The sequence below is a fragment of the Larus michahellis genome, chromosome 1 (genome assembly GCF_964199755.1).
Source record: "Larus michahellis chromosome 1, bLarMic1.1, whole genome shotgun sequence".
Classification (NCBI taxonomy): Eukaryota; Metazoa; Chordata; class Aves; order Charadriiformes; family Laridae; genus Larus; species Larus michahellis.
In genome coordinates this window covers 42,281,545-42,292,098 of record NC_133896.1, presented here as the reverse complement: position 1 = coordinate 42,292,098, position 10,554 = coordinate 42,281,545, and the positions used below count along the sequence as shown (strand labels likewise).

At 42.0% G+C, this 10,554-nt stretch overlaps 1 protein-coding gene across 7 annotated transcripts in view; it reads left to right on the top strand.

The window, feature by feature from the left end:
• Positions 1 to 1,917: 1,917 nt before the first annotated feature.
• OSBPL8 (oxysterol binding protein like 8) overlaps positions 1,918 to 10,554 on the top strand; it is a 96,657-nt gene continuing 88,020 nt past the window's right edge. For 2 of the 7 annotated variants that reach the window (XM_074573644.1, XM_074573617.1), the window contains exon 1: positions 1,940 to 2,161. The gene's annotated coding sequence lies outside the window, so the exon portion shown is untranslated. Of the gene's footprint in view, positions 2,162 to 10,554 lie in introns of all 7 variants that reach the window. The other 5 variants (XM_074573669.1, XM_074573661.1, XM_074573653.1 and 2 more) reach the window with 5 other exon arrangements.

Below are 10,554 nucleotides of genomic sequence, written 5' to 3'. Positions count from 1 at the left end.
CATTTATCTGATTCAGTTTAAGCCACGTGAGCAGAGGCCTGAGCTTCTCCATCGACTATGGATGTTTTGGTGTGCTGCCAGCCTCCCCCTTTACCCCAGACCAGAATACAAGGACTCGATAAAGCTTGGAAAGCACTCTCAGGAATGCATAACAGGAGTTTACTGGCGACCTTCAGGAGAAGAAAAAAGCATAGTATGGATTCACCTGGCAAATTCATAAGGGAGCCAGCTCCCAGCTGCCCTCAACTGCCTGGTATCGCATACTGTGTACATCTGAAACTGTGATCCATCCACAGGTGCTTAGTACGACTTGAGCTCCACGTTTTTTCCCGGAGGTCTCAAAGTGTGGAAGTGCAAAACATGGTGTCCTTGAAAATGGCTTTAAAAGAATTGCTCTGTCACAAGGCAAGACACAAACGAGTCGTGAATTGCACGTGTGAGCAGGGCTGCCTCCCAAAGCCAGACTCGGTCCATTCGCTAGATCACGTCCTGCTTTCAGAATTAAAGCTCTACAGAACGCCTGTGTGTGTACCTCTTGTCGGGATGAATTATCTCATTCCAGGGCCCTCCTTTGGGGAGAAGTATTGTTTAATTATAGAAAGCTTTGTACAAAGAAACGTCACGGCTAATAACGAAAAAAAAAATTGTTCTCTGTACTCTTCAACATTTTATACCTCATTGCTGAGAAGACAAAGCAATCTTCTGCAGTCAGGAATATACACATATCTTTCTACAGAAGTATTAAAATGAAAAAAAGTACTGAGGAAAGAATACTCAGCCTTTTAATCAACTCAGATGATTCAAGGAACAGAATAAGAAGACTGTGAGTGGAACATTAGCCCAAGATAATGGAGTCCTAGCGACACTGCTACATAATTGAGGTACATCAGATAATTCTATGAAAAATAGATTGAGCTAGAAGGCTTATTTTCAGTGTTGGAAACATTAACCCTTTGACAACTTTTCTGTGTCAGTAGTTAGCAGGTCAGTGCTGAAGGTCCCCAATGTTTTCTGAATGTACCAACAGTGCTTCCCTTGAAATAAATGGAAAGAAGATGCTCAGCATTTCCGAAAGTTATTCAGCATTTTGCAATATGTTGAAAACAAATGCAATTTGTTTTCAGCGATGTCAACTGGCAGGTGATGAAAACCTGCGGTTCACACTGGTTTTATTCCACATAGGGTAACATACGTAAGCTGCTCACGGTGGTTTTGGATTACCAAGGACAGGTTCAAAACTGCTAGGAGGGGACTCATTTTGAGATGGAAAAAAAAAAATAATCCTGTTGGTGTATGTTAATTGGCAGCCATCTCTCTTGCTGATTTATGGCTATTGTTCAGAGCATATTTTATTTCCATTGTTACTACTTTTCGGCTGCCTAAGCTATTACTTAAAACCACACTCGATGACTAATACAATGCTGCCGTGCTGCTTATGACTGTACTTTTTCCAGCACTCAGCTCACAGTTTCTACTTGAAGGCATAGTGCCGCTGGAAAGCAAGGGGGTTTCCTTAATAAGAAAGAAGGGAGGCTCCAACCCTGTGAACTCCAGCAGCCCCTTCACAGCAAAGACCCCCTCACAGTGTCCCCCAAAATGTTTTGGGATTATAATTTTGTCTCTTGTGGAACGACCTCTGGACCCTCGCTCGGCCCCTCAGCCCTGTCACAGACCCAGAGCCCCCACCACACCAGCTTTTTTTTTTTTTTTTTTTCCGGCTCCCTTCCCCGACGGCCGGCCCGCTCACCCCCCCACCCCTACACTCAGCCGCCTCCCAGCCCGGGAGGCCGCTGTCGTTCCGCCTCCCCAGGACCTGAGGCACCTTCCCGGAGCCGCCTCAGACCCCCACGGCCGAGGCCGCGCTAACGGCCGCCCGCCGGTGCTACGAGGGGGCGGGGCCGCTGCCAGCCGCCAACTGACGGGGCGGGGGCGCGCCTGCGCGCGCGCCCGGATGAGGGGATCAAGCGGCGACCGTGCGCCGCGCGAGGAGAGGGGGAAGCGCGCCTGAGGGGGCAGGAACGGTTGGTGGTAAAGGCGGAGCTCCGCGGCGGGGAGGGGAGGGGTCCCGGCTGCCGCTTCCCCCCCCCTCCCTCCCGTCCTCGCACCGGCTCCGGCTGGGCCGCCCCGCCGCGCCTCCCGCTGGACCTGGCTGCGGGGAGAGGTGAGAGAGAGCCCGGCGGGAGGGCGGGTGTCACTCGCCCTGCCGGGCCCTACCGCAGCCGCTGCGGCCTTAGCGGGGGGTGATGGGGGGGTCGTGATGCCGCTCAGGTCCCCGCCGCTGGCGGGAAGAGGTGGCGGCGTGGCGTCACGGAGTGTCGCCGTGTGCTGCCTCTCCCCGGCGGCTGCGGGGCTGGTGAGGGGGGGTCTCCGCTAGCCCCCATCCCCGGGCTCTCCGGTGGCGGCAGGGCCGTGCGCCCGCCTCGGGGGGTGGTTTTGCCGGGGTGCGTGAGGGTGCTGGGCCGGGCTCCGCGGAGGTGCTGAAGCCCGGCTGCATCCCAGCGCGGCAGCCCCGCGACCGAGCGTGGGGCCGCTGAGGCGTTGGCGATCGGCTGGCTTTTGTTAATTGCCTTGGGCCCGCCAGGAGCCACAAGCCACGGCTTGAAAACAGTCGGGTTAAGTACCGCATGCGGTTAAAATTTAGCTTCTTTGATTGCCGGTAACGTCCTTCCCTTGGTGCTGGGGAAGTAATCTGATTGAGCAGCGCCCGGGGGAATGGGACCCAAATCCTGGTTATTGTCGCTAGTCCCTTATTGCTGCCAGCCGCTCCTTGGCATCTTTATTAGCAGGCCTTATAAATGGCTCGCTTCCAAAAGAGTACATTCATGTGTTGTCTAAAGGCATTTTGCTTAACGTACTTGGTGGTAATTCAGATGAGCTTCAGACTTTGGCTTGAAATAATAATCTTCATAAAGTGAATTCTATACAGCATTTCTATAGCATAAATTTTCCAAAAGGAGGAAAGCCATGAAATCCTGTCTGTCACTGAAGATGTTTCTAACATGAGATATTGCTCCTTGTGAACTGCTGTCCAAACAAAACGGAGTTCTCAAGACTGAGGACAGGAAACCTTTTAAAAGTGCTGATTTTCATCTGGAAGTTCTCGATCATTTCAACTTAATCACAGAAATGTAAATCTATTTGATCCGCTAAGTGTTACACAGCTGAGCACCTGCTAATGCTTTTTTAATAAAAACCTAATTTGCAGAGTTTTGAAAATATAGTAGTTGATACTGACTTGTTAGTGCACGGCAAATGTTATGAGCAGTTGCAGTGTGTATGGAGGTGTTGCACCCCACTTGTCTTTATCAGGTCTGCTCTCCAGGTAGTGAGAGTTTAGAGGTGATAAGGATGGCCTTAAATGAAGGTGGGGGGGAAAGGAGAAGAGCATGATTTCACTTATTGGCTGTCAAGTAGCTGTAGAAGGGACTGGTAAAATTCTGTGTGCTGTTTTGCTTTAGAGTTCCCTGCAAACTTCTGAGGATGTTTGTTGTTTTTAGCCATGCACTAGTTTTTCATCAAAGCCCCTGAGCTTCGAAGTAGTTTGTTTTGTGTGTATATATGACTTTCTAAAACTTTGTTGTAGAGCCCTCCTTTCCTGGTGGTAATTTAATGCAGTCTGCTTCAAAATTGAAACTAGTTGCAAAAAGAGAGAAGTGTGGTTATGGTCACTTGTGGGCCCTTTGGCTCAATTATTTTTCTGTTGTGCAGTTATGAAGACGCTGTAAGTAAAGTGAATTTGTTGAGACTGTTATAACTTAGATCTAGCAATGAACAGATCCTTTTTTTGTTTGTTTGTTTTCTACTTTAATCATGGGGCAGGGAAAGAGCTCCTTTTAAACATGCTATTATGTAAAATTAGTTAAAACCTGACTTTTCAGAAAAGGGCTGTCCAGCTCATATTTTTTTGCCCGAAAATGTCGACTTCTGGGGTACTTCCAAGTAGTTTTTATAAATGCGTGTTAAAGCTTGTTAACTTTTACAACAATGCAGGAAAAAATGTTGGACTTGTACACTTCTTACAGGGAACTGAATCAGGACAGAAAGTCAAATTGATGTGCTCCTGTTCTTTCATTAGCACCTACTGTTTTATCTCAGGGTTTTACTCCAAAGGGAAATAAAATGATGAAATTAATAGAAAGTAATTTTTGGGGAAAAGAAATTTGTTGAAGATAAATCTTTTTTAGATTTGCCTTTTTTTAAAAAAAAAAATTCTGTTGAAGTCATCAAGAGGGTCTTAGGTGATGCAATACTTAGCCTTTTTCTTTTGTCTGCTCTTTGGCTTTCAAATGTTGTGCCATTACCTAGTACAAGAAAGTATGCATGTTTTGTATTCTGTGAAGTTGTGTTCCAGCCCCCTCTCAGTCCAGCTCTTTGCATAGAGCACTCAGCCAAAACTTAATAAACTGTGTCAAGTCAGTTATTAGGCTTTCATCTCTTCACTGACTACTGTTTTACCACCTGCCCCCTCACTGCCTTTCCCACAACTTCTGTTTCCTGAAGCCTTCAGGGGAGATTTCTACGGGGTTTTTCTACCTTCTCCCTCCCCATGCTGTGAAATTTATGTCACTTTAGGCTGTTTGTCAAATATCTGTTAGTCTCTTGGGCTTCTCTTTCGGAACAGAAAATAAATTTGTTGCAGAAATTGCGTGCCATCATATAGTTAAAACTTGCCAATGGGCCAAGCAGTGTGGGGTGGGTTTTTGTGTTTGTTTGTTTTTTTAATGAACCTACATTGAACTCTGGGTTACTCAAATTTATGATTAAATGCAGAAAAACAACTTATAGTGTTCAACAAACCAGAGAATCATGAAGGAAGACCGAAAAAGACTTTCAGTGCAGAAAACAGTGACAGCTGTTTTCTGGGAAACAGGATTATCTTACTACGTAGAAGTGTGGGTTCTTCAATATGTACAATATGATAGAAGTAATACCAACATAGAAGTTGATGGTCCTATTCCCAAAATTATGATGTGCAAATCCTGGTCAGATAAATTGTGTTTCATAATACAGTATGCTGTTAATGAAGAACTTGCTTCTACTGTGGAGGTACTGTTCAGGAGGAAGGGAGCAGTAGCTCAAAGCTTTTTGAGGCAGGTATTTATGCAGTCCCTGTTTTTACAGGAAATGAAACAGCATAGTTCTTCACCTAGGCTGTTTTGGTGAATTGATGAGGAAGTAAAAAATACTACTTCTAAATGCCAAAAAATTCTTTACCAAAGGACTATTTTTTTTTTCTTCCCCCCTCCCATTCTGATGTGATCATAATGATGTTGAATTAATAAAGCTTTTCTTTTTAGTTAGCCTTTTATTATAACAGGTAGTTGATGGTAATATAGTTCAGAAATACATTACTTTTAAGGTATAAGAGGCCATGGGCAGAGTTCTGGTGTTTTATTTTGTTTGGGTTTTTTGTTTGTTTGTGTGTTTTTTAAAAACCAACCAACCAAATAAAAAAACCTCACAAGAACAACAAAAGTTTTTTCTGAAGGCTTTTATTAATTTTAGAGAACTGTTTCTGGATTTTGCTTGAGTTATTTTATTTTTTTCTGTTGCCTTGCGTTTTGGGCAGAGTTGATAACTTCTCAGTTTAACTTCAGCATGTCAATGGTTTCCTTCCTTCCCTCTGCAATTTACAGCTTGTCCACTAACACAGCATGGAGAGTCATGCTGACCTTACAGCTAGGAGCAACGTAAAAGGCTTTGTAAGCCCCTTGCTTCTGCTGAAAACATATTAAATATAGAGACTAGTGTGACTTTCACAAGTTTTCTGGATGTTGAAAGGTCTAATTGTAACCAGAAGGTAGAAAAAAAAAAAGTTAGTTATTCTGAAAAATGAACATTCACTATCATGATATTGGGAATTAGTAGAGGAAATCTATTGTTGCTGCTTTGTGGACTTAGTTTGATCCTGGACTTGAAGAATATGCATAATTTTGGGGATGTTAATTTATAAATTAACTTCTGATCAAAGAGGTGGTTTCTCTGCCTAAGAAACTCCATCAATTTATACACAAGCTCTGTGCTTGTGTATAATGCAGCTCTGTGTAGCTTTATCTTAAAACAAACACTTGGCCAGCTTTTGGGAACAGCAAGTTGCGTGCTTTTCTGGTAATTTATCTCAATTAATTAATTTTTGTAATTTCATACCAAGAGAATTGGTGGACCTTGATGTTTTGAGGACTGACATTGACTTTTAAAAGGAGGGCGTATGTGCAGTGTTGAACCCCATAAACTAAGTGAGTCATGTTTAGGAAACAGTGCTTGTAATAGGGCACTGATTAGCAGCAGATATGTTAGTGAGAAGTGTTTTATTCAGAGTAAGTGGTTCTGGATGGTACACACTTGCAATCCGGTGCGGTATTTTGCTGTGTTTGTTATAAAACAATGTTTTATTCCATCTGTACTCCACAACAAGAAAATCTGTTGCAGATGTAACGTATATAGTAGCATAAGAAGCCTCTTGAGAGCAGCTAAAAGTGTTTGACAGATGGTAAGAGGCATTTGGGAAGTGAGATTTTCGTTTTGAGGAAGTAGCTTGGACTTCTGGTGTTAGGAGAGGAATAAATAAACCTCATTTTCTTCACACTCTTAATTGTGGATGTGAGATTTTATCTCAGCTTGTTCCCTCAGCACAGGGTGCAGCACTGATCCTTCATCCATTAAAAATGCTACATCTGTCTCTTTGGAATTTCTTACAGTTCCAGTGACTTTGACACAATATGGGAGTGTGTGTATCTCATCTTCCTCTTTTTTTCATTCAACCATTTGTTCATCCATTTTATAGCGTTCCCGTTGCATCTAAGCTTGGGCTAGTTCATATGCTATCTGTACGTTTGTACATTTTCCAGTGCAATAATCCTGTCAGAGTGTTTGTGTTGTAGTACTGCAGAAACTGTTAATATGACTATTCAGTTGAGATAAGGGGAAACCAGCTTGTTTCTTCCAGAGTTATCTTTTGCTTGCCTGCAAACCAAAGCCATAGTATTTTGAAGGTTATTTTAAAGACTAGCAGGTTGGTTTTTAAAAGGCTTGGACTTGGGAGTGCAGCTACGTTACTGGTCATTGAAATGTGAAAAAAATATTTTTATTGAATTTTGTGTTGCACAACTTGGGGAAGCATGCAGATTGCAGGTGACTTGTTTTGATTGACGGTTTTAGCTGTTTAGGGAATTGTGCCTCAGCAGAAAATAGTTTGGTTTTAATATTCATGTGTTTAAAGCTGATAGTAAGTGGGTGGTCCAGTAAACTGAGTTGAGTATTTGGCTGTGTCTTGGGCTTTACTTATCTTAGGAATGCTTTATCTATCGTAGGAAAATCTTTAATAAATTAAAAGATATTTTTCACTTCTCCTTTCCCCTTCAAAGTAATAAATAACATCTGTAAATGATTTACTTGACTCTTCAAAGGGTAGAAGCATCATTCCAAACCTGTGTTTGTCTTATGTATGGTAGGTCTTTTTTTAAGTATCTACAGAGGGCCTTGTTTCAGCAGTTGACGTATTTTTTCCCTTGAAAAGCTGTTCTTTAGATGTTGTATTTCTTATAGATCATTTGTAAAGTTAAGAGCAGCAGCTTATAACTAGATGATGCTACTTAGCAAGGGTGTTATATTGTTGATAGGAGATTTGTCTGGTAAATTATAGGTTCAGTTGGTATCTGGTTCATGAATTATAAAAGATTCCTGGCCACATGCTGAAGGAGAAATGTAACATTTTAAGATTCATGAAGCACTTATTGCCAGGCATGCAGCAAGTTCCTTTGCCTGAGACTTTATGTGGATTTTTTTTTCTAATTACTGTTAAGATGTCATAAAAAGGATGCTTTTACAGGCAAAGTGAGTACTTTTCTAGGTAAAACGTGGGCAATGTTTACTTCAGTATTGCATTGACTGATCTCGGTTTTTAGTTAATATATTCAGATTTTGTGGTTTTGCAGTCTTTGCAAGTTTTTTAAAAAAAAGCATGATGATGCTGTAAATCTGTGATTAGATACTTCCCAAGTGGCACTGAATTAAAAAACATGTTTACTTGAGAACTTAGCTTCCCTTGTCTAGTTAAAGTATAGTGGGAAAGATCATTCAGTGTGAGGTTACACGGTGATGGATATAAGCCCTTTTCAGTACAAAATAAAATATTTTTTTCTTTATTCTTGCACATTAAATTCTGATGTAAATACCTGCTTAAGAGCCACTGTGTTTTCTTTGAAACAGGCCATAGCATGAGAGGTCCTCCATGGTCTGTTTCTGCATGTGATAGCAATACTGTAGAGTAGATGGCTGGAGTTAGGGGAAAAATGCTCTTTCAGTTATGCAAAGCTTTTGGAATAAATCTGCTCAAGTTTGTCACCCCCTACACAAGTTACTCCTTACAGACTCATCTCAGAGGTGGCTGCCCGAGGGACCTGCTGCGACATGCTCCTCTCTGCGTGGGGACATGTGGTGGAAAGGAGCAGGGTAGGAGTCTTGTTCCTCATGTGGTGGGATGCTGGTGCTGCTGAGAGGAGAAGGAGGAGGTGGAGGCAGTTTGCTCGCAATGAAGGGTTTTAGTGCAACTTGTGAACCTTCTCGCTGTATAAAGAAAATACTGTTCTTGAACACAGAAGGGATAGCTAAGATATTGTTTAGACATTAAACCAGTGAGTCTGCATAAACTGCAGTTCGTTGTTTTGCAACTGCGGCAGTTGAATCCTGCAGCACCATACTGTACCAGGAGAGTGGGTTTACCATTGTTCTTCACTGGAGAACTGGTCTAAGAGAGAGACTACAGCCTGAAAACAAATATTTAACATGGCTCTGGAAGATCACCAGTCTCCTTCCTTGCATGACTTTACATTTGTCCGATAAGAACTCCATTATAAGGCTTTTAATGTAAGCAGTTTCTTTTGCATAACTGAGAGCTCTCGTGATGTTTCTTTCAGTATTTTTTCCAGTGGAAAGCAATAACAAGAACAAGTTTATTTGTGTCTCTGAACTGAGCTAATTTAGATATCCATTTAGAGTAATGCAATCAACTGCATAATGCATGGAAAATATTTTGGTTGAAACAAATGTATTATGACTTAATGCATATAATGCAGTGTAGGTTACTTGGGCCTGACTCTGTGTGAGCCGTTTAACTATTTCTTCTCCCTCATACCCACCCTTATGTGTAGCATGAAAATAAAGCAGCTCTTTTGCTTGATGGATTCATTTATTTGTCCTTTATTATACAGTTTACTGATGGTATATCTCCCACCTGGTAGACAGGCACAGATAATCTTTGTGCTTCTTGTGTAGGAAGGTGACAGTAGTGCTGACTCCTTGTCTGCATTGCCACCTGCACCCCCGCTGCTGAATGTGAAGCTGCGTTTATGTGTGTGCTTTACTGAATGCCACCTCCCTAGAGTTACAACTGGGAGGTAACGAAATGCAATTGCTAGGAGTGGTGCTGGGTGGAGTACCAGGGAAGCTTTGTTTCAGGGCTTTGGTCATTTCAAGGTGAAGAGAGCCTGTGAAGTCAACCAAGCACTTTAGAAAGCAGACCCCTTTTCTCTTAAAACGGCGGATGTGTAATTTAATGTTTTTGGAAGGAGTCACCTGCTCTGTGCTCTAATTTGACTAGTGCTAGTGTTACCCTGTTTTTTCACTAGTCCTGGAAACTGCTGCGCTGTGCTTTTTGAGGGACTGTTGAACACTCAAGATTACTGGTGGGTTTTTTTGGTTGTGGGGGTTTTTTGTTTTGGTTTGGTTTTTTTTTGTTACAATCTAGAAGACTGAATAACTTTTAAGTATTTAAAGTACATATTCTTTTAAACATGCTGATCATCTTATTACATAGTCTGTGTATAAACACAGAATACAGTATCCACTGGCATTAGGATGATGCATATAGGATGGTAACTCAGGGAAACTAACTTTTTCTATTATACTCGTCCTAGAAATATGGAGGTGGTCCTGAGTTGAACTGTTAACATGATGAAAATGACAAGAATTGAAGAAAGGTGGCACAGCTGTTACTCCTTTTAGCAAACAGTCTTTGAGTGATTACTAGTATGTTTAATCCAAGTCTGGAGGAAACAAAGTTTGCGTAGAACCTGAAGTAGAGTTAAAAAAAAAAAAGCTTTAAAATGACTTGTCGAAGACCTCAAATAATAGCTAGTGTGATTGGGAGGAAAAACTACAGAGGAAAAGTTCTGTAGAGGTCAACCAGAAACAGGCATTAACTCGGTGTGAATTCGTTGTTCCTAATAGCTCCGTCTTTTTCCATACGACATTGTCACGTAGAGGTACCATGCATCAGCTAAACTTTGTTAACAGTCTTTGCACGGTAAACGTGGACCAAATCATACAATCGTTTACATTGGAAAATACCTTTAAGATCATAATTTGGCTTTGACTAGTCTCTGTGGACTTGTTACATTTACTGTCCAGCCAACATACATTTATTCTGAGTACACCATAGCAGGTTTTATGTAATTTTGGATAACATGTTAAATTTTGCTAATATGAGCTGTACAGTTGAGTAACTGGTTATGCTGTAGCAGAAGTTAATGCAGAAGTGCTCTCTTTCCTTAATGC